Source organism: Cavia porcellus, unplaced genomic scaffold, assembly GCF_034190915.1.
Source record: "Cavia porcellus strain 051 isolate PalLab524CR breed Dunkin Hartley unplaced genomic scaffold, mCavPor4.1 scaffold_7, whole genome shotgun sequence".
NCBI lineage: Eukaryota > Metazoa > Chordata > Mammalia > Rodentia > Caviidae > Cavia > Cavia porcellus.
This window is the reverse complement of record NW_026947490.1, coordinates 38,370,824-38,395,002: the sequence shown is the minus strand read 5'-3', so window position 1 is coordinate 38,395,002 and position 24,179 is coordinate 38,370,824. Positions and strand designations below refer to the sequence as shown.

At 41.4% G+C, this 24,179-nt stretch overlaps 1 non-coding gene across 1 annotated transcript; it reads left to right on the top strand.

The window, feature by feature from the left end:
- Positions 1 to 277: 277 nt before the first annotated feature.
- On the top strand, positions 278 to 410 carry LOC111755865 (small nucleolar RNA U109). Its single transcript, XR_002790420.1, has one exon. It is a non-coding gene; the product is annotated as a small nucleolar RNA U109 (small nucleolar RNA).
- The last annotated feature ends 23,769 nt before the right edge of the window (positions 411 to 24,179 follow it).

Below are 24,179 nucleotides of genomic sequence, written 5' to 3'. Positions count from 1 at the left end.
ATGAGTTCGATCCGTGGTACCAAAAAAAAAAGAGATAAAAAATATGCAAATGATTTATGGGCCAGAGATTTATCTCAGTGGCATAAGCGCCTGCCTGGCAAGCATGAGGTCATGAGTTCAATTCCCGGTGCCAAAAAAAAAAAAAAAAAAAAAAAGACAACTCACATATATCAGGATTTGACATTATCTTGGTGTTTGTTTCTATTTCCAGTGAGCTGTGACTTCTAGATATAACCACCTGATAAATTTGGACATCTAGTCAAACCTCACCCACATTCTCCATATAAAGTTTTCTTCCTCCTTGCTTTGGGGGTAGAAATGCATCCGTAACATGCTATATGAATAAAGGAGTTCCCAGGGCTGCCAACCTTTCAGTAGAGGTTGAGTGGTAGTATAGTTCTCCTACATTAAAAAAAAAAAGTATTCTTCCCCGAGCATGTCTGATTTTGATCAGTCCCTTCCAATGTTTACCTTCAAAAGCCCCACATTCTATCCTCACTTCATTGTTCAGGTCCCGACAGGTCTGCCTTGTGGCTGAGCTCCATCACGGCAAACCTCATGCATCCCTGTGTGCTAACTGGGGGGCAGTGGGGCGAGTGGAACCATTCCCTCCCATCCCTCCTCTATCTTTCTGTCCTACCCAGAATGTCTACGATGAGCATCTGCTTTTTCTTTCTGGCATCCTGGAGGAAATGCTGGTGCTCTCACAACAAAGATACGAAGCCCAAGGTCACTTGCAAACCTGAAACTTGAACTATCTGGACTGTCTGGGGAGGAAATTTGGTGTACCTCGAGTTGCTCGTTGAATCAGTACCATGACAAAAACAGTACAGGAAGGATGAAGATGGTTTCGTTTGCATTGGATGAACGAGAGCATTAAAGAGTGGTCTCCCAAGAGTTTCTTCTTTCTTCTCAGTGCCTACTGAGAAGCCCAAGATGCACTGCAAGAAAACACAACTGTTCTGCTTCTCCAAACCTAAAGAAAGTTACTTTTCTGACCATTTAAGTTCATTTCTATCAGGACTCATCAGGACCAAAATAATACTTTCTTTATAAAATCACTGTTTTGATTAATTCATTGTGTGTGAAGATATGGACAACTATTTGGAAGTAAACAAGAGACAATATGATAGAAGTGAAGATCTCCGGTTGTCTTGCTTTGAAATCTGTATTTCTGAAGTTGTTTTCTTATGATCTGTTTTGTTCTGTTTTGCTATGTTTAATTTTACCCTCTTTAAAATAAAAAAAAAAATAAAATCACTGTTTTGGAGGTATTTATAACGCCCAGTGGAGCTTCCATCCCACATGACACATGCGGACGCCTTTCTGGAATCTCTAACACAGTGGCAGAAGGTCTATCTCCACTGTGAGGATGAGGGAGGGGGTCTAGGGTCAGTTGCAGTTATTTTCTAGGTTTTATTCCTCTTCTACTGGCATGCATGTTTGTCAGCTGTTCTTCTAGGAAATAGATATTAAGCCAAAGACATATAAACACACTCCTTGTAGTCAGTGAGTTTACATCCCTCATCCACAAAGCATGTAAAATGTGATTACCCACCTCAATGGGTTTTGAAAGAATCTAATGAGATAATATGAGTAAAATGCTCAGCCTGGGCTTGAGCACATGCTGAGTGCCTAATCGCTATGGTAGCTACTGTTAGATCATCCCAAGGGGCGTTTGAACAAGCAACCATGGTTCATGATTTCAACAATCACATTATTCGAGACACTGGCATTCATCTAGGAGCAATATAGAAATCCTAGACTGCTTGTCACTTCTCCACTTTGGCTTTGTTTAGATCTGGGTGTTTTTTACACTATTTATTAGGAAAATTCTTAAAATGAGAAGGTGACACATACATGTTTGCAAAGAGAACTAAGAAAGAAGGACCTTGAATGATTCCATTTTGCCCCACAGTCAGGTTTGGGAGAAGAGCCCTCTACTCAGTTCAGGTTTCATTTGGTATAAGTCATTTTTTTCCTATTTTGTACATTGGCATTATGGGATTTTGTTTATTTCTTTGTTTTTGTTTTTGCTTTTTGAAAAAAGTTTCAAAATTTTAAGTATGGCTGATTTTATGCTATTGTTATTTTTTTTTCACCCTTTTGAAACAATGTCTTTCTAGTAATTCAGTCTGGCCTTGAGCTCACTTTGTAGCTCAGGCTGGTCTTGAACTCAGAATGATCCTCCTGCCTCAGCCTACCGAGTGCTGGGATGACAGGTGTGCACCACCATGCCAGGCTAGTATGGCTAATTTTAATGAGAATCAGCTGGTTTGGCCCCCAAGCAGGAAAAAAAGGCAGGACAGAGTGGATAACTGACCAGACCACTGAAAGAAGCAAGAGCTACTTAAGGAACGCCCACTTCTAGGATAAATTGGGCTTCTACAGTGGCTCACACTGCAACAGGCAGAGTGTGCCCACAAGTCAGGAATTCACTGCGTTTTATGTTGTAAATTTACAAAGTTTCTATCAGGAGCTATGAGATCAAACAAGAAGATCCTCACCACATGGGACTGCAGAATGTTGGACTTCCCAGCCTCCAGAGCCAGGAGCCAAATGCATTTCTGTTGTTAGGAATCCCCCAGCGTCAGGGGCTGCACTCTAGCAGCACAGGTTGGACTAACCCAGGATCACTCAAGGCTTTTGTGCATGGGGCAAAAACACTTCTTTTTCAGAAACAGAAAAAGTCTGGTATGACACAGTCTGTACTCAAAAACATTTTGAAAATTTTCGGTTTGGAAGCACACTTGTTTTGTCTAGCAATGGGGCAGTCTCTGCTGTACTAGGAGGCAGCAAAGTCCTGACCACTGGTCTTGGACCTCTCAGCCCAAGGACTGGTACTGGGAGCAAGACCCAAAATCTCACTGCAGATAAAAGTGAAATCAATGCCTACTTATCTCATTTGACCCCAAAATTGATTATGTGGTAAAGTACAAGTACAGATTTAAGATTGGAGAGGATATTATGGGTAACATTAAGATCCTGGGCTATGAAAACATGTTACCTAAAAACAAACAAACAAAAAACAGTTTTACCATAGAGACTATGTAGCCCTGGGCTTCAGTGGCCTCACTGGTAAAGTGGGAGTAAAAATAGTACCTAATATACAAAAATTTCAGTTTGAGTGTTAAACATACTACAAACTTCTAAATGGTATTAAAAAGTTAAAAATTAAATGATACATTTTAGGGAGCTTTTGAAGCTGGAGATTGATCACATGTGTGGGGCTAAAGCAAGACCAGCCCTGAAAACACGGCCCCAAACAAGCCGGAAACAAGCTATTTCAGCACAAAGAAGGCAAGGGGCCCAGGCCCACCAGGCAAACAAGGTGCTGGGTAGTGGGGTTGAAACTGAGGTTCTTCTTAGGAGGCAATGGAGTATATAAACAAATATGCTATGGTGATTAAGCAGTTCCTTCTCTCCCATCAAGAGAGTAAGGACTCACCTGACCCCAGCTTTGTCTCCTTCACTTTCTCATCCTTTGAGGATGAGAAAATACATGGATCAGTTTCTTACAAGTCAACACAAATTTGGTAGCTTAAAACCTCAGAAACTCATTATCTTGAAATTCTGGGGGGTAAAAATGTCTGGGGGTCAAGGTATCAGCAGGGCAGTGTCCCTCTGTAAGCTCCAGGGCACATTCCTTTTCCTGGTTTTGAAGTTGTCACTAGGCATTCCTTGGATTAGAGATGGGAGGAAGTCTCATCTCTAATCTCATCTCTGACTGCAGTGAGCATTGCTCCTTCCTGTGTCTCTTAGAAGGACATTTATCATTAGATTTATTTCCACCAGGATATTCCACGAGGATTTACCTTATGATTACCTAATTTAATTACATCTAAAAAGATCCTTTTCTGTATTAAAGTTACAGTCACCATTCCTAAGGGTTAAGATATAGACCACAAGTCAAACTACTACAACATCCACCTGAAAAATCTGTACATAGCCACTGAAAGATATGTATAGGAGTGATATTAGCAGCTTTATACCTAAGAGCAAAAATACTGAAAAAACCCAATATTTATCAACAAATAGAATGGTTAAATAAGTGATAATATATTACTAAAATGGAATACTGCATGGCAGTGAAAAACGAATGATGAATGATGCTTGGTACTGCAAGCACCGGCACGGTGATGCATTTCCATTAATATGAAGTTCAAGAAGTAACAAAATCAGTCGATGATGTTGCAGGTCAGAGTAGTGTACCAGGAATTAATGAGATGGGGGCTAGGATTCTACTTGGCAGTAAAGACAATGGCCCTCAAATGGAGTTGAGAAGTACAAAGGGGAATATGCCAAGTCACAGCCTCTAAAAACACCTGCCAGGTGTCCTTTGACTGTCTGAGGGTCTCCCCAGAGCATGACCAGGCAAGCCACAGGTTCACAGGCACAGGAGTCCTGCATGGGCACTGATTGGGCCCTGAACAGTAGGGAGACTTTTATAGGAAGAGAGCATATGGCTCACAGAACAGCCCAAGCTCCCTTCTAGGTCTCTTCAAAACTCCTAGACAAAGAGCCTTTTAGAGTATTCTACTCAGGCCCGCCTCCAGGCTAGTAGGACCTTTATTTCCTTGCCTTTGGCATATATCTCTTATTTTCCTGCCTTTATATCTTGTTTGTATGTGCATTTTAAAATTTTTATTGCATCATTTTGCTGACTAGAATGCCAAATTTTGAGTGACTGTAAGTATAAAAATAACCAAATTCGTACAAGTAATACTTTGCTACTATGGTACTGAATAATTAATGGAGGCCACAGTTGTAATACAATTTTAAATAGCATTCTCATAATGGATTTAATACAATTAGCTAGGGGCTAAAGTTTACAAAGAGAAATTCAGAACAATATGAAAATTCAAGTTCACATTCTAGCTATTTTACATTTAATCATAAATCCAGAAATGCGAACTTTTTTTGGTCAAGAATTATGGAATAAATGTATTGAAGTAGCAGGAACATTTTGAGGAGAATTAATGGTAACATGTTTTTTACTATAATGCATTTTTAAAAATCACTGTATACTTAGATCATACCTTGTGTGTTAATGAATTTATATCTTTTAAATAAATTTGCTCGGACTCTACCTCCTCAGTCTACAGTTTCATGATGCATTCCAGTAACAACAGTTTTTAGGCCCAGGGGGACATGACTAGGACCTCTTGAGTTATTAGAAGTATTCTACATGTTAATCTGTGTACTAGTGACAGCCATGTGAAAATTAATTATATGTATATGTTGGATCTCAACAAATAACTAAAAATAAGTAAAATTTTTTTTTAAATAAGTAAAATTTTAACAATAGTGCAATGTATCATCAATGTTCAAACTATTTTAACAGCCTTTTAGAAGCAGAGCTGATGTATGGTAACCTGTACATATTTAAGTTATAGAATGTGGTTATTTCTTTTTAACCAAAGAAACCATCACCACTGTCAAGCTAACAACACATCCACCACTCCAAAAAGTTTTCTCTTGCTTCCCCGCCTGCTCCATATCCCTCCATACTCAGATCATTAAAATTTTTATGTTAAAAAGCTTTTCAGACCAGGCATAGTGGCAACTCCTACAATCCCAGTACTAGGGAGGCTGAGGTACAAGAATTTCCATGAGTTCAAGGCCAGGCAGAATTATATAGTGAAACCTTGCCCTCCCCCCAGTTTTTTTGCAAACAACAGCAACAATAACTCAGAAACCCACACACACTCTCCACTCATGCATAATCAGGGGCTGGAAAACTCAGGAGGAAAGGCTGCACATACAATGAAACTCAAGAGTCCAGGAAGAAGCTGGGAAGGAGTGCCCATGGCTATGATCACAGACTAAGCCTGCAAGGCACAAAAGGCCCATCCAGCTGGACAGACCAGCAGTCACTTGTTTGGAATACAAAGAATAGGATGAACAACCCATAAATTGGAATCTTCTTCGAATTGGCCAGCCCTGCGCCCTGGGGCCAAGGAGACAGCAGTAGCTCTCTTGTCCACACAAGGAAGCTGCCTGCTGGGCTGGGCTGCTGTGCTCTGAGTGACTTTCCCTCTGCCTTCCTGGCTGCCAGAGTAAAGGAAGATTAAACAACTCACACAGACACACACGCCTCTGAATTAGGAACTTTACTGGAAACCAGGAAGATTTCCTTCTAGGCAAAGGCAAAAGCTTCCTCCGGTCCCCTTACAGAGTTCTCTAGCGAATTTCTCTGGAAGAGTAGCCTCATCCCTGAGCTAGAGGGAACTCAAACAAGAACCAGTAGGTGATGGGATTAGGGACTCGATGCCTACCGCCTACTTCAGATGCATAAATAATAAGATGAAGCAGTGTGAGAAAACGTTAGTGGCATAACTTAGATGGTGAGTATACAGATGCTTACCATATGGTTCCTTCAGCTCTTCCATGTTTGCAAATTCTCACTAAAAAGTTAGAGAAGGGAGGATATGCACAGGAAGTGAGCAAAAGAAAATGATACAAAGAAACCAGTAAAAAAATTGTAGATGAAAAATACTCTGTGATAGGATTATTTCCAAAAGACAAAAAGTATTTCCAAAAGATGAGAAGTGTGAAACAAAAAGAGGCCTTTATTCTGAGAACACGGAGATGATCAGCACCCCGCACCGCTGGAGTCTGGCACTCTCTCCAGCGGACACGTGTCGTGGGGGGTATGTAAGTAGCCTCAGTTTGTGGTGGAACCTAAGGGGGCATCAGGGATGCATGGGTAGCCCATTGGTCCTAGGTTTTGTGCCATAGGCAAATTCCCAGGGGCGGGGAAGATAGCGTCACAGGTAAATTTCTAGGGGCGGGGGAGATAGGGGCTTCCTGGTTCCGGTTACAGTGTCTAGCCTCGGCAAAAAGCCTTTCATATCCCATCTTAGGATTATTATTATGAAAAGGGCGAAGATTTCTTTCTTTAACTATTTCCTGCTGGCAGAGGGTGCTGTATTGGAGCCTAGGGGAGTCGACGGGATGATGGTTGATGCCCAGGTAGAAGCTGGTGCCAAGTGTTTTAGCCAGGACAACTTCACTGGTGAATGCACGTATGTTAGACTGGAAAAACAAAGAGACAAGATGTTATGAGGAGACATGGCACTGTCACATTTAAGGACCCAAGTGAGGTAGAGGGAAAGGTGCCTTTGATTTAGACATGTCATTCTATCAGGATGACGTTGAGGTAGGATCATTTCCATGGTAAGGCAGAATTCTGAAAATTAAATGTGGGATTAGGAGGAATGAAGTTATGAGAGGTGCTTACTCCCCCATCTGAAAGCATAAAAATTAAAAGGTAGGTCAGTAAGGCTTGTCTCTGGTATGCATGACATTGGAGTCTGTAGGAAATACTGTTAAGAGTCCTGCTGTAAAAATGATCATTAATAGAATGTAAGAAATTAGGAACCAAAATGGATAACAAAACATGACTTAGCCTGTTAACTGTGGCTGTGAGGCCTTCATGAAAGAGAGATGGGTGGGCAACAGAAGATGAGATGACCACTCAGAATGATCAGATTTAGGGCTGGGAGGGCACCTCTTAGCCTGAGTGATGGAAGTCCAGCAACTTTGATAGCTGTTGAGGTTACCAAGAATATTAGGCATGGGTCGCTGAACCTGGTTGTAGTCCTTGGAATGATTTGCTGTAATAGAACTTTAGCAAGTATATCAGCAGTTTCCCTGGTTGTGAGAAAGGCTTTTATGTATCCTGAAAAAGTATAAACAAAGTGAGAAAACAAAAACGTATCTGTCAGTCTTGACTAGGGTTACCTGAGAAATTGGTGAATAAGAAAGGAAGAAGGTAGTCTTATATCACTGAGGAGAGGTTTACTAGTGATAACAGGTGGAAGCTGTTGAGGCCTCAGTGTGTCTAAGTTAGCCTGTATATTTAGGACTGGGACCTGCACGAAATAGGCCCTGTTTGTAAATGGCATAGGTTGACTATCAATACCCCATCATAGAGATTGAGGACTTAATATAGTAGCCTGAAAACTCAGGAAGAACTCTGTATATATGGCCTCTATGTCCACAAATATAGAGAATTGTCTTACCTGAGACTTTAGTGCGACTTGGACTCTGAGACGGACACCTTAAAGGGGGATGTTGTTGCCCTGAATCCCCTCAGTCTTCGGCAGCAATTTTTGTCGGTGATGAATCTGGCAGTGTTGACATTTCCTGTGAGGGCTAGAAGTTAGGATGGCTTACCCACTCTCTGGTGGCTAGGACAACCCAGCAGCCCTGGAGTAAGGTCTCAAAGAACGCCAGGATGGGGCATTTTCTTGCCCAATGTCTTCTGCTGCATTTGAGCGTGGTCCATGGGGGGGTGGGCAGGCAGCTCCACCTTGTGTAGGTTTACCTGCCTCAGAACTCCAAGTGTCAAAAGTGCTAAAAATATGAAAAACCATATTAAGATATTTCTAAGGTTTGAAGGTCAAGTTTTGCCTTTTGTTTGGGATTTGGACTACAGTAGAATTAAGTAAGTATGCAGGAGTTTAATATTGGCATTTTAGATTAGAGAGCAGGCTTTATCTGGATGGCATATCGTTTTTAGGGTGTTGTGTGGAATTATATATTTAATAAAAAAGGCTTCAGTCTGTCCTCCCCCTTTTGGAGTATAATCTCATTTTAATGGAAACATTTTGTAGTAAAGGTTTACCAGTCTTATGAATAAATCTATAAAAATTGATCTAATATTGTCAAATTTTGAACACATTTACTTTTTTAAAACCTGTTATTTACAGTAGTACGAACCAACACAAATAAAATTTTGTTTTTAGACAATATTAAAACTTTTAACAAAACCTTTGTCTCGGAACAGAGCTAGTAGTTTCTAGCAAAAAGAAATTTATAACCTTAGTTGTTAAACAGGAGATTGGTGAAGGCTTTGATTGATAAACTAGGCTGGTAAAATTATCAGGTGGCCAATAACCTTGATTAAATGGTTTGAGAATTGTAATAAAAAATAGCATCTTTTGAGCAGAGCCGAACTATAAAAAAAGCATACCTGAGCAGAGCCGCTGAGCTGCTGTTTTGCGGCACACTGGCAGAGCACGCCCAGTGTGGGGGTAGGGCAAGTGTCGGGATGTAAAGCGCAGGGGCAGGCTGGGACTGCCCCCAGAAACGGGTAAGGTCAAAGATGGCGCACGGGGAGGGGCTGGGAGACGGCCCAACGCAGCACATGAAGCTGGAACTGCTCATGGGGTGCAAGGATTAGAAAGCCGATTTAGGAACACAGCTGGGTTTTGATTAGCCTCCTGGACCTGTTGTAAAAGTTTGTTGTAGTTAGTGTGCTTGTGAGCAATATTGTTAAGGCCCACAATCAGACATTTAATCATCTTATGTAATTTTGTTGAACCTTGTCCATTCTGATAGTTCCAGTTAGGATCTCGTTTTGGCACAGCTACAGGTCCAGGGTCATTATCAGCGGTGTTTGCCTTATGCCTGTGGTCAGCTTCTTCTCAAGCTGCTTGCCACAGCTGATTCCGTTCTTGTGAGCTGAGAGTGGTATTTAGAATCACATAAACATCCTTAAAATGTAAATCATAACAATTAGTAATAAATTCAAATTGCCTGATATAATTCTGTGGGTCAACAGAGAAGCTACTTAATTTATGGGTAATCTGAGACAAATCAGAAAGGGAAAAAGAAACATGTATATTAACAAGTCCCTCAGACTAGCTTGCTCCCAAAGTGGCAGCAGAGCTTGAGGAGAAGAATGAGGAGTAAATTTCGTGCCATAGGCAAATTCCCAGGGGCGGGGAAGATGGTGTCACAGGTAAATTCCTAGGGGCGGGGGAGATAGGGACTTCCTGGTTCCGGTTACAGTGTCCGGCCTGGGCCAAAAGCCTTTCACTCTGCTAGGTTAGGTAACCAGCTAAAATAAAAAATGAAATACATAGAATCATTAAAATGGGAAATAAATAGAAATAAAATGAAGAAACACAGAAGCCACAGAACACCCAAAACGAGGAGATGATCTTGAAAGCAGCTGGAAATAAAAGACAGATTACTCAGTGAAGCCAAAAGTACAGCCACTGAGCATTTCTCAACAGCAAAAAATGGGAACAAGAATAATTTCTCTGCTGCGCTGAGTGAAAACAGCTATCAGTTTAAAACTGCATTCCCTGCAATCCTTCAAGAGTGAAAATGGAATTGGAGACTGAGAAGCAAACGTGTTTTCAGAAAGAAAAGCTGAAAAAGTCTTATTGTAAATAAATTTCCACTAAAAGGAAACTTAAAGAATTTAGTTCAAGAGAAAGAAAAGCGTTATCAGAGGGAAAATGTAAAATGAAATGATGAGCAATAAAAATAATAACAATGTTAGCAGATCTAAATAGTGATTTATAAAAACACAATTTGGTTTCCAGCTTTTTTTAAAAAAGGTCTGAAAGCCGGATGTGGTGGCTCACGCCTGTAATCCCAGCACTTGGGAGGCTGAGGCAGGAGGATTGCTGTGAGTTCAAGGCCAGCCTAGGCTACAAAGTGAGCCCAAGGCCAGCCTGAACTGCATAGAGACCCTATCTCAAAAAGACAAAAAAAAAAAAAAAAAAGGACTGATATGCATAATTGACCAAGAATCAGGATAAAAGACTCTAATTAAGTGTTCTGAAGTCTATGTGTTGTTCAAGGGGAAAAGATACAAGGAACTCTGACACACCAAACGTGCATTTGAAACAATAGAAGGAGAATGCATAACATCTAAACTCAGAGAGGGAAAAGGAGAGATAAGAAAATCCTTCAATCCAAAGTAAACATAAAAGGTAAAATAAATATGTAGGGACCAAGAATGACCCACACCTGTGATGCTAGCCCTTGGGAGGCAGAGGCAGGAAGATCACCAAGAGTCCAAAGCCAGCCTGAACTACATAGCAAGACCCTGTCTCAAAAAAATGAAAAAAAGAAACATTAAGGAAATTGAATAACAAACAATGCACTGTGAGAGTCGACCCCCCCTGCTACAACCCCCTCCCCAGAGCGGGGAATGAAAGGGTTAACTCTCTAACTCCCCAGAGCGGGGAATAAAAGGGTTAACTCTCTAACTCCCCAGAGCGGGGAATGAAAGGGTTGACTCCCTAACTTCCCAGAGCTATCAGAACAGAGCAGTAAAGAATGCTTCACTCCCTAAACCTTTCCCAGGAGATAGTCAGAGCAGGGCCAAAAGGAATGTCTCTGCTAGTCATTAACCACTAGATGTTCTGTTCTCTGTAAAGATAGAGATAAGCAAAAGAATGTACTGTATAAACAGGACCAGGGAACACCTGGCACTCTAAGGTCAACCCAAGACCCTCGGTCTCCATGGTTACTCAGCCCCAGACCCTCAAATCAGCATTAGCCAGGTCCTGCGCCGCTCAAAATTAACCAATGCGATTTGCTTCTGTAAACTTACTTGCCTCCTGCGTGTACCTTTAAAAACCCTACACAAATTCCCCTCGGAGCCCCTCCGCACACGTTTGCCTGAGGGACCCCATGCGCATGGAAATAAACTTTCTTTTCCTCACCAAGAGCTGAGTCCTTGGGGTCTCTTTCCCTGCGGCGTTGGCCCTAACAGCACAAATTATTACGACTGAAACACTAAAATACAAGTATGTGGACCAACTGCTTCAGTTAAAAGATGACTGCAAAAGTAGAAATAGTGGGGAGAAAAATCTAGCTACAAGGCATTTATAAAATAAATAACTAAAAAATAAGAATAAAGGAGCCAGGCGTGGTGGTGCATGCCTGTAACCCCAGCACTCTGGAGACAGAGAGGAGGATTGCTGTGAGTTCGAGGCCAGCCTGGGCTACAAAGTGAGTTCAAGGTCAGCCTGAACTGCATAACAAAACCCTGTCTCAAAAAGACAAAAAAAGGAATTTGAAAATAAAAGGAAGGGAAAATACCAGCAAACTACATACAATAGATAAAAGGTAATATAGCTATTACACTAGACAGAAAAACACTAAAGTAATAAACCTTTATAAAGGCAAAGACAACTGTGATATAAATGACATGAAAGCACCCTCGGATACATTAAAGAACCCAAATCAGGAAGAAATATACATTCTTTTCTTTACAAATAGACAAAACTGCAAAGATTGAGAGAAGGGGGCCAAGAAAGCCCCATCCTCTCAAGATCCCCACTCATCTCCTCCTGTTGTTCTAAGTGCACCCTTGGCACAACTCACAAAATCTCCCCTTTAGTCCCCCCAAGTTCCTCCTCCACATCTGCAATCCAGCCTGCCTGGAGAATTCTGTCCCTATATAAATCCATCCATTTTCCAAAGTCTGGCTTCAGGCTCTCCTCCTCCTCCATCATCCTAAAACAGAGCTGTCACTTGACTTTCTGAATGGTGGGAGGGTTCCTGCTTCTCACACATCTGTTGGTCCCCGTAAAGGGCCAGGGATTTAGCTCTGTGGCACCTTGCCTGCCTGGCAAGCGCAAGGTCCTCAGTTTGATTCTCTATACCAAAAAAAAAAAAAAAAAAAAAGTTGGTCTACCTAGCCAAGACCCACTATGCTTCCATGCCCCCCCCCCACCCCAAGGCAACATTTCCTGAAACACTGCAGCAAACATCCCCTTCAAGAAATTTTTCTGGTCTTAGTTCTCAAAAACAATACGTTTTTCTGGAAAATTTTTTTTATTATCACCTTGAGTCATAACAAAGTGTTCACCACCGTCTGGGACCTGCTGATAAATAAAGAGTTCCTGAGGGCATGTGCGTGGTATTAGTCACAGAGTGCTGATGCCAAAAGTTGGCACAGAGAATAAATACCCTCCCATATTCTTCTCTTAATGCTCCTATTCATCCTTTAGCACCCAGTTTAGCTATCCCCTCTGCTAGAAACTGTTGTGATGATTCAGGGTAAAGTGAATCTTTTTATAATGTCTCAGGGCCTCCTATTTCTTTCTCCTGTCTTAAGTCATTGTGCAATCTGAGCAATCCATTGGTAAATGCATCTCTTCCACTCACACTACCACAGGGACAGGGCAGGGTGTGTCCTGGCCAAACTCTCTTGCTTGGCACACAATGGGTGCTCAGTATCTTGCTTTTTTTCTTTCTTTCCTTTTTTTTTAATTTTTATTTTTTGGACATGCTTGGCATTCATACAGTTTACAAGCATCTTGGGGCGTGGATACATGCACATACAACAGCTTCTGTTCTTTCTTTCTTTCTTTCTTTCTTTCTTTCTTTCTTTCTTTCTTTCTTTCAATCTTCTTCCCTCTCCTTCCCTCCCTCCTCCTCCAGTTGCCCTATCCCATCTTGTATTTTTGTTGATATTGTTAACCCAAGCTCATGTTATGGCATATAATGTTTATAGTAACTGCTTAGGTTCCTGTGTACAGTGTATCTTTAATCTACTTACATCCCCTCCCCCTCCTCATCTCTCTCCCTTGTTTCCTTGGACCACTTCCCTACTGCAAGAGACCCATCCCTTGTCCCCTTCTATCCGTCCTTTATTATTCTCTTTGTTTGTACTTTGCCTCACTCAAATGAGAGACACCATACAGGGTTTGAGCTTGTGTGTCTGGTTTATTTCAGTCAACATTGTATTTCCCATTGTCTTGCAAATGTCTCAACTTGGTCGTTCTTTATAGCCAAGTAGATACCGTGTTTTCTTTATCCAGTCATCTGTTGATGGGCATACAGGCTGCTTCCAGGATTTAGTTATTATGAATTGTGCTGCTATAAATATAGGTATGCATGAATCACTGTGTAGTACATTGTCTTATACCCTTTGGGGAAGATACCTAACAGGAGGGATTTCTGGGTCATATGGAATTTCTTTCAGTTTTGAGAAATCTCCATTCTGATTTCCATAATAGTTGTTCCTTATTAAAAAAATATTTAAACATGAATCTTTCACGCCGAAGGATATTTTGCTTCCTCTAGACTAAATTTATTAGCACAGAGTATATTATTGTTATATTTTATCGCAGAAATTTTCAAACATTCCTTATACTTACAAAAGTATAATGACTTGTATACCGACATCTGGCTTTCAAGGTTATCAATATTCTTGTCAGTCTTTTGATACAGTTTTCTAAGAACTTGGTGGGATATAATTACATACTATGAAATGTAGCCATTTCAATTGCACATAATTAGCAAATACGTTTATCTATAACTTTCCCTTGTGGCACAGAACCTGTGTATTGAAATTTTTAATATTTATTTGCTACCTCATCCAGATATAATCTGTGATAAACTGAGGAAAGGGGTTTGGCCTTTGAAGAAATAGGAGTTTTTTTTTTTTTTTTTGTCTTTTTCGTTATTATCGGTACCAGGGATCGAACTCACGACTGCCTGCTTGCAAGGCAGGTGCTTATGCCACTGAGCTAAATCCCCCGCCCGAAATAGGAGATTTTTTAAATCCCAGGTCCACCCAAAAGGAAGGATTTGGGCTTTTAGGACCTCTTTGCTTTCCTGGAACTTGACCCTAATTGGTCTCAATTCAGTTGAGTGAGAGTGCACTTTTCTTCCTCTGTGATCTGAGAATGGAGAAAAGAGGTTTTCATTTGCTTTACAGTGGGATGCAGCCCCTGACGCAGGCCAGCCAGAGACCCTCTTCTCACCAATCCAGAGCTTCCACAGCTAGTGGCCTCTTCATCTGCCGCCGCCTGCCCCTCACAGGCCCTGTGCCACACAGAAGGTCACGTCATTGCATCACAGATGCCAGATGTGAATGTTGGTGCCAGGGCAGACGGGGCTGAGCAGGAGCCTTGCCCCTGAGCCCAGCACCATCCTGGACATGGACTGCAGACCCTCAGAGCCTCCCAAGGCAGAAAGTAGGGCAGAGCCACAGGGAGTAGAGCAAGGGTGGGCGGTCACAGCTGGCAAGCATGCAGAGCTGCCACTGGTGGTAGAGGGCAGGGGACGGACACTGCTCACATCCTTTCTGTACCACAAGTGGAGGGAGGGGGTGTGGAGGTGCTCGGCAGAAGAACAGGGCAGCAAGGAAGGCCTTGCTGAGAGTGTTGGCATCTCAAGGCTCACTGAGTGATGCCCAGAAAAACACTCAGCTTTTCATCTGAGCAGCAGGGGCCTCCCAGAGAGGAGCAAGAGAGGACGGGATGAAGTGCTTGGCCATTACTTGGCACAGCAAAGCCACTTCGGTTGTTGTTGAACAGTGTTCATAGTGTTTCGACCTGACATAGAGGTTCCAACCATGTCCCACCCCCAGCATCTGCAGGCTCACTGCAGATTTATTTTCTGCCTCTGCTTCCTCCTTTTTTCAGATGTACCTTCACAGATCCTCTTACTTTATTCGTTGTTTATTCACTCCACAAATACTTGTGTAAAGTGCTGGAGATGTGATGGGAAGCCTATAATGCACGCATGATAAAAATGTATTCATAGTGCTGCATGCCTGTAATTCCAGCACCCTGGGAGGCTGACACAGGAGGACTGAATTCAAGCCCAGCCTGGGCAACTATAGCAGCTAGTGAGGCCCTATCTCAAAAATATAGAGGCTGGGGATGTGGCTCAGTGTGAAGGCCCTGAGTTCAATTCTTAATATTGAAAAAGGAGAAAAGGGAGAAGAGGAAGGGGAAGAGGAAGAAGAAAAAAGCTTACCATGCAGTAGGTCAGAATGACTTTAGCTAGCACATTTAGAATTGACTCTAACCATAGTGACTCCTGAATCAAATGAGAAATCTGGAGGCCAGGCATGGTGGTGCATGCCTATAACCCTGCTAGTTAGAAGGCTGAAGCAGGAGGATGGTGGGAGTTCCAGGCCAGCTTGCACTAAAAAGCAAGATCGTATCTCAAAACAAAACAAGGAGAGAGGCAGACAGAGAGAGAACAAATAAGTCAGCAGATGTTTGGTGGAAGGTTTCCAGAATGACAAAAAAACTTCAGCTTTGGTGGGGGAAGGGAGAATAGAGAAGGAAGAACAAAGTCAAATCCCCAGAAAAGCTCTGAAACAGTGGGGAAAGAGAAATCGGAAGTTGAATGTTGCCACATGTTGGAAAAAGTATGTAGGAAATTTAGGAAAGAAACATTTCCTAATTTACATGACTCATCGTGCAAAATTCAACACATCCGTTTATTTCTCTCACTTAGTATTCTCTATCTGTACAACTGACCTACTATAATCTATGCAGACAGGTATTATGAAAATGAAATATGTAATGCATAAATAAGGCACTGGGGCCATAAAGTGAGTATGTTAGAACCCCCTCCCCGCCCCCGCAACATTGCTGAGGTCCTCTATCTTCCAGGCACATCCCTTTCCTCCCTCCCCTCCCCTTCTCGGCCCTCCCCTCCCCTCCCCTCCTTTCCGCTCCTTCTTCTCTCCTCTCCTCTTTTCTTTTTCTCTTCCTTATTGGGGACTAAACCCAGGGCCTTGTGAATGATTGGCAGGTACTCTACCAAGCTACGTCCCAGAGGGTTTCTTTTTTCTTTTTCTTTCTTTATTTTTTGTTTTGTTTTTTGAGAAAGGACTTTGTCAAGTGGCTCAAGCCAGCCTCAAACTTGGGATCCTCCTGCCTCAGCTTCCCAAGCCGCTGGGATTATAGCATGTGCCATTGTTCCTGGCTAAATAGTCTTAATTGTAGTGAACTCATTAATTTTACCACCAGCCAGGGTCTGCCCAAATCACATAGCCATTGTGAGTGGCACTTCATTGAACAGACACTGCCCAGTGAACCAACATCTTTTTTGCTCTCAAGGACTCCACAGTGGAGACCATAAGGCAAGATAAGAAACACAGAAGACTACTCAGTACTGAGCAGAGTACAGGGGAACTCGAATTTCTGTTTGAGCAATTGGTTTATATCTTGAACTTTTGAAGCAATATGAGATTACACTTCCACATTTGCTTCAACTACACTCCAGCCTGTAAGTCTTGAGGTTTGGGGTTTTGTACTTAGAAGATCCCTGAGAGAAGCACTTTCTGTCCTTTCCCTGTGTCCACACCCCAGGTGGCCATACACTTGCCTCATGGCCCAATTCCCTGTGTACACAGGTTCTTACCATATGCACTGAGCTAGACTCACAGGTGTTCTCAACCTTGGCTGCACACTGCAAATTTAGAGTATCTGGAGGTTGGTTTCCTTGACTCAGGAATCTTCAAAGCTCCTCCTGGGATTCTGACACACGGCCAAGACTGAAACCCTGAACTCATGCACCGCTTACAGGTGCACACAGAAGGCTTGTGGGTCTTCACAAGCTGCCAGTTTGATTCAGCAGGTCTTATGTTCTAGCCCAAGGCTCTTGGTTTCTACCAAGTTTCCAAGCGCCTGACGCTGTAGGCCTCCTGCTGGGATCTCTGGCATAAGGTGGTGTTTCTTGTGCCCTCTGGTGGTCAGAATCTTCCTAGCAGTACCTTGCAAAGAGCTGATGTTGGGAGCCCTCTCTTAACACACATTATTTCTGCAGTCTTTATGGATCTTTTATCCAGAGCTCAATCAGCTGCATCCTAACTTTGTTCTTGTAGTACATTGGGCGGAGCCCCATCAAGCCTACCTGGACTCTTGACCTACAAAACTGTCAGCTCATAAATGTTATGCAGCAGTAGAAAAGGAATAGAGATTTTTATAGACTACAATAACAATACAGTTGAGAATTGCAAATAGATCCACAGGCTTGCGCTTGCATGATTCTGCAGTCCAGGCAGATGGATCTGCTCCAGTTTTGTGCTCCAATGACAGAAGACACCGAAGGGACTGTGTTTCTTTCTTTTTTAATCAAGACTACTCGTGCTGCATTTTTCTTCCTCCATACTTTTTTTTTTTACATTGTGATATTTGCTGTCACTGATCTCTGTAAAACCTCAGAGATAGTCAGGCATAGTGGTGCACGCTTTTAATCTCAGCACTTGGGAGGCTGAGGTAGAAGGATTGCTGTGAATTTGAGATCAATCTGGACTATATACGGAGCTTAAGTCAGCCAGAACTAACATATGAGACCCTGTAGCACAGCCACATATTCACCTCACATACCCTCCTTACAAAAGACTCAGACACTCCTCTATTGAAATATGGGCTATATGTTTCTCCTACTCAATCAAGCAAGTAGGAGACTATGGTGGGAGTGACTCGGTGGTGACTTTTAAGGCTAAGTCTTAGCTCTCCTTCTCTCTCAGGATGCTCGTCCATGAAAGTCAGGCACCATTCTGTGAGGAAACCCAAGCAGCCACATAGAGAGGTTGTAAGGAAAGTTGAAGGACATGTAGGGAAAGTTAAGGGTCTCAGTGAAGTTTTTGGCAAATATAGAGTTAACTCACTGCTATAAAGCCAATAGCTAGGAAAAACAAAAGAGAGAGCTGATAAGGTATCCCCGCTCACTTCATGCCAAGACACAACTTCCGCCACCCACCATCTTCAGTTCATCAGGAGAGAAATAATGTGGGGACAGGGAGGAAGAGTTCATGAAAACTCACTTCATATATAAAGTACACACTAACATCTAAACACACACACGCACAATTCTCACTATATTACTACGCTAAAATGCACATGTGTCCTTTTCACTAATTTGACCTTGAATGTAACTCTGCTTTAAATCTCACAAGATAAGCATCTAGACAGCACAAGATCATGCTTATACAAAAATGTACATACATATGGGCAGTGGAAGAGGCAATGACCAAATCAGGGGTCTCAGAGCCCCCAAAATGGCCAATCAAGTTACAGCAACTCTCAAGGAGGGAAAGAGGGCCCTTTTCTTGCCATGTAATAAAAGAGGCTCAGAACAAAGACCCCCAAGTGCCATCTCCAGACTCCTCACCTTACTCCAACAAAGTAGCTGTCTATCTGCTTATTCTCTCCCTTTTCCCAATAGAGGGATTTTTGCTTTCCCATTTTGCTTCCCTTTCCAATAAAGTGTTTCATATTGCCTTCTCAATGTATATCTCTAATTCTTTTATTGATGTAGTTCTTTTTTTTTTTTTTTTTTTTTACAGACCTCAGATAAAAATCTACCTTCTCAAGATAGAACAAGTGATCCATTGCTATTCTGGCCGCAGTCCCAGCTGAGAGCTACCATCAATTCCCAGACATATAAATGAGCAGGAGCCTTCAGAAGACTCCAGGCCCATCCTCAAGTCACTGTAGCTGCTCCCTGTTCAAATCCTAGATTTGTGAGCAGAACAATGTTGCTTTAAGCCACTCAGTGCTGGAGTGACTTGTTACACAGCAATAGCTCACTGAAGCACTCTTGGATCACTCCTGAGGACCAAACACTAAATATGATCAGGTAGAGGGTAAAAGTGAGGAGCCAGAGAGTTTGACAAGCTACACATGGATTGCCTATTTTTCATTAATTACTGTCTTGAAAAGGAAATATCATAAGATATAAGGCCTATTGCTTATAACGTACTAGGAAGTCAGCCCTAGAACATTCTAGAAAAAATTAGCATTTTAAAACTTTCTTCTTTGCCATTTAATTCAGTTAAAAGGTTGTTCTCTTACATAGTTTTCAACAACAGTGTAGGCCCCTAAGAAAGTGTAGCTTTACCTGTTTTCTTCAGGTACCTTTCCTCCTGTTTAAGCCAACTTCTGTGCATCCCCACCTTCTATTATTGATGCCCTTGTTAATTTCTTTCCTTCAATTAGGGGCTTGACTCTGTGACTTACTACTAAGACTATGGCAAATGAAATAGCACATATATTCCATGATTAGGTGAGAAGAACTTTGTAACGTCTGTCTTACTGGCAAACTCTCCTTTGCTTTTTTGACTAAGGCTTTAATGAAACAAGGTGCCATGTGGGCAAGGCCCTCATGGCACAGAACTAAAGTCTGCACTGAGGAAAAACAAAGCACAACCATTTATGAAAAACTGAATGAATTTAGGAGTGACTCCTTCCCAGCTGAACTGTGAAGTGAGACATCAGTCTTGGCTGGCAATTTGATTCAGGCAGAGAATTCAGCTAAGGCATACTTGGGTTCCAGACAAAACAAATTATCCCAGCACGCATTTTAGATGGGTTTAAAACCACACTCATTTGTTATTTCCCTGTGTCCATGGGTTTCTTAGGCAGTAATAAATAAATGACACCGTACCCCTCTTTTGTCTGTCTTTGAATCACTTCTTTATCAAATCCCCGGCATGACCAACCTACCATGCACCCCACTATTCACACATGCACACATAATTTCTCACCTGGGTGTGTGTACACCAAGTTGTATGTCAGTTACACTGCATTCTGTCTTCTCTCCTGGGTTTGCTGAGTTCTCTTGGAACGACGCAGCTTGCTCCTTGCCCTTATAAAATATTCTCCCTTGAAGCCTGGGTCTGATTTTGAATCAGGCAAAGTCTCAGGAACACTCTCCAGCCCTGGATGTCACAATTTCATTTACTCTCCCCCAGGCAGGGCTGAGCTCAGACTCTGAAAAACTCGTGGCTTCCTCAGATGTACTGGCTCTTCCCATAGCAGGAACAGCCATTTCCACCAAATCAGAAATTTGTTCTCACTCTCGCTCCTGCCCCTCTTTTCCTGGCAGTCTGCACTAGCCAATGCAGGCCAGTGGTGGCAAATCTATGGCACGAATGCCATTTGCTTCTCTTTTAAGACAAAAGATGTTAATATATATGGTTTTTTTGTAAACATCAAGTCCATTTATTAGAAAAGAAGAAAATTATGAAATATCTTCATATCTTTCCTTAAGAAATTAGAAATAAAAGACAGAATAAAACCAAAAACAAGTAGAAGCAAATAATAAAGATCAGAAAACACAATCCCTTATCAAAATACCATCATTTTTCATATAGATTAACATTTTGATTCTTACATTTCTGTAGAAATACAAAAGACTCAGAATAGTCTAAAAAACTTTGATAAAGGAACAAAATTAGAGCTCCAGCCCAATCCCAGGACTTATCACAAAGTCACACCAATTATGACAAACAGCACTGATGACAAGATAGACAAACCACCAAGGTATCAATACAAAGTCCCAAAATAGATACCCACATAACAGACAATTGATTCTGGCAAAGATGAAAAGCAATTAAGTGGAGAAAGGATTGCAACTTCAATAAATACATTGGAACAACTGGATATCCACCTGCAAAAAACCCAAACCTTATAGCACATCAGAAATTTCTGAAGACATTCAAGAGTCAACTCAAAATGGATTAAAGTAAAGGCAAGTGTGACCTGAGTCATTGTTTTGACTGAGGTCATTCTCTCTGGGACAAAAAGACTAAGACAAGGTGTAGAGGGAAGGCAGAACCTACAGAAGTGTTCAGTGAAGGGAGGCACTGAATTTGCTTCTGAATAGGTCATGTGGAAGACAAAGGAGGCCATTATGCTGCTGCTGCTGTTGCTGCTTCTTTTTTTTCTTCTTCTTTCTTTTTTTTCTCTTCTTCTTCCTTATTTTTATATACATATAGATACACATACACATGTTTTTTCTTTTAGTTTGTCACATTAATGAAACAATACAATGTTTACACATGCATATTTATTTCACTAATAAGTATGTTCTCAAGGCACATCCATTTACCAATAAAAGTGTACAGTTTATCATTATTTATGACTGAGTAGTATTTACTACATCTTTTTTTTAATCCATTTCTCAATCAACAGGCATTTAGGTTGTTTCCAAGATCTGGCTACTATAAACTGTGCTGCTATAAACATAGGTGCACATATATTGCTGTGGTATGATGTTTTTAATTCTTTTGGGAAGACACCCAGAAGGGGAATAGCTGGGTCTAATGGGACCTTCAATCCTAGTTTTTTTTGAGGAATCTCCATACTGATTTCCACAAAGGTTGCACCAAAGTGCATTCCCATGAACAGTGGAGAAGAGTTCCTTTTTCCCCATAGTCCCTTCAGCATTTGTTATTGGTTGATTTCTTAATACAAGCTATTCTTTCTGGGGTGAGGTGAAAATCTCAGTGTTGCTTTAATTTGCATCTCTCAAATGATCCATGCTAGGGGCTGGGGATTTAGCTCAGCGGCATAAGCACCTGCCTTGCAAGCAGGGGGCCGTGAGTTCGATCCCTGGTACCAATAAATAGTTTTAAAAAAATGATCCATGCTGTTGTAAATTTTTTCGTGGATTTATTTGCTGTTTGTACTTCTTCATCTGGGAAGTGTGTGTTCTCAGGTGTCCATTTTTGCATTGGCTCTTTAAATCTGGAAGGACTGACTTTTTTGAGTTCTTTATACATTCTCAATAGTAATCCTTTATCTGAGGAAGAGCTGGCAAATATTTTCTCCTACAGTGTGGGTTGTCTCTTCACTCTGTTGGTGGTTTCTCTTACTGTGCAAAAGCTTTGCAGTACGATGAGATCCCATTGTTGATTTTTTTGTGATAAGTCCTGTGCAATCTGAATTTTATTGATAAAGTCTTTGCCTACACCAATGTCTTCAAGAGTTTTACCTATTCTGTCTTCTAGCAGATTTAATGTTTCTGTTTTAATATTAAGTGTGTATGAGTTTTAATTCTAAATTATCAGTATTCAGGTTTAGTTGCAGCATTGGCATTTTGTGATGAGTGGATTTTGTGTTGCAGGTTGGGCACTCATCTCTAAAAGGTTTGCCACCACTGCCCTGGGCCACTGATGCTGCACAGGTTTGGTAGTTGTAGGGCAATCTTACCCACATAACCCACTGAGGAATCCTGGACTGGAGAAGACCAGAGACAGGAAGGGCAGAAGTGGACTTCTGCACTCAGTTTTGTTGGAACATTGTGAAGCAGCACTGTCAAAGTTGGTCTACCAGGGAATTTCTGCCTGTACCCCCTGCATCTACCCCTTTTCCATATTACATGATAGTGTAAGGTATTTTTCCCACAAAACTTGCTTTCAAATCATGCATCGTTCCTTTGGCCTCATTCCATTGTAAGTTTATATTCTGCAGCCACACACTGTACCTCAAGAAGGACTTGTTTTGGTTCCCAAATACTAAAAAGTTCCCAGGCTTTTACTTTTCCAGACACTGCTTTTACTTTTCCAGTGGTCTTCACAACCAAATGTAGAACAGAATACTTTCTGTAGTCAGGAGCTAGGCATACCTCAGATACCACCCCACAGCGTGGACAAGAGCTCAGCAAGGCTAAGACATCTCAGGTGACCACCATGCAGACAACAGTGACTGCAGATACTGCAGTCAGAGCCAGGGAGCGCTTCTAGCCACAAGCCCTCGAGTGAACAAAGATGATCAGTAGCTTTCTCACCCTCTGAGAAATGACAGTGTGCATCCCTCTATACACTGAGTTATCTCGGAGTGAGAGTTCCTATGAGAAATAGGGCAGGCGGGAAGTGGGTAGTCTGGGAGACCCTGAGACACAGTAAAGCACTAGAGCAACAGACTAATGACTTCAGAAAACAATGTGTTGGAAGGCCCAAGGGTTAATTTTTCATACATTTAATAAGTACTTGTTATCTACTAGGTTTCAGGTACTGTTTAGGAAGTGATATTATAGAGGACAAGATGTATCCATCCATTTCTCCAATTAGGATCCATTCCAAATGACATACAGGCCGAGCCATAAAGCACGGACACTATGAAAGGTAAGCAAATATCATAAAAGTTAATTGCAGCTTTTGGATGAACTCTCTAGGAATGATGTAATAAAAATAAAATATATTTATGCCCAAAAGTCATAAAATAAAACACAAATGACATATTCATAGAAATGCTTGTTACTTGTGTCATAGAGTTAATTTTCCACAGTTCTAAAAAGCTCCCAAAGTCAGTAAGAAAAAATACACAATAATCCAGTTATAAAATGGGCAAAGACAGAGATCATTCATAGAAGAAAATCTAATATCTCTTCTATTTCACTTATGTTAAGAGAAAAACAAATTTAAACTTCCATGTGGCATGGTTTTTCATGTATCAACTTGGTTATAACTTAAAAACTGATAAACTTTTTTATGTTGCCGCTATTTGATGAGAGCAAACAGGTATTGTATGCTGTGGGCAGGAACACAAATTGCTGTCACCCCCCAATTGCCATTACCTTTATAGAAAGTTACATAAAATATTTTATGTTTTTTATTTAAATAATTTATTATAAATACTATAGATATACCTAGATTTTAACTAAAAATAGTGGTATTAGAAATTTTTCTTATAAAAAATGTGGGCTGGAGACATAGCTCAGTGTGGCACAGTGTCTGTCTGGCAAGCACGAGGTCCTGAGTTTGATTCATAGTACCAAAAAAAAAAAAATCAGTGTGGAAAAGAAAAATCCTAAAAGTAGAAATTTCATTTTGTCTAGCTATAACTCTTCTGTGTATCTTCCTGAACAAATTAAAGACATCA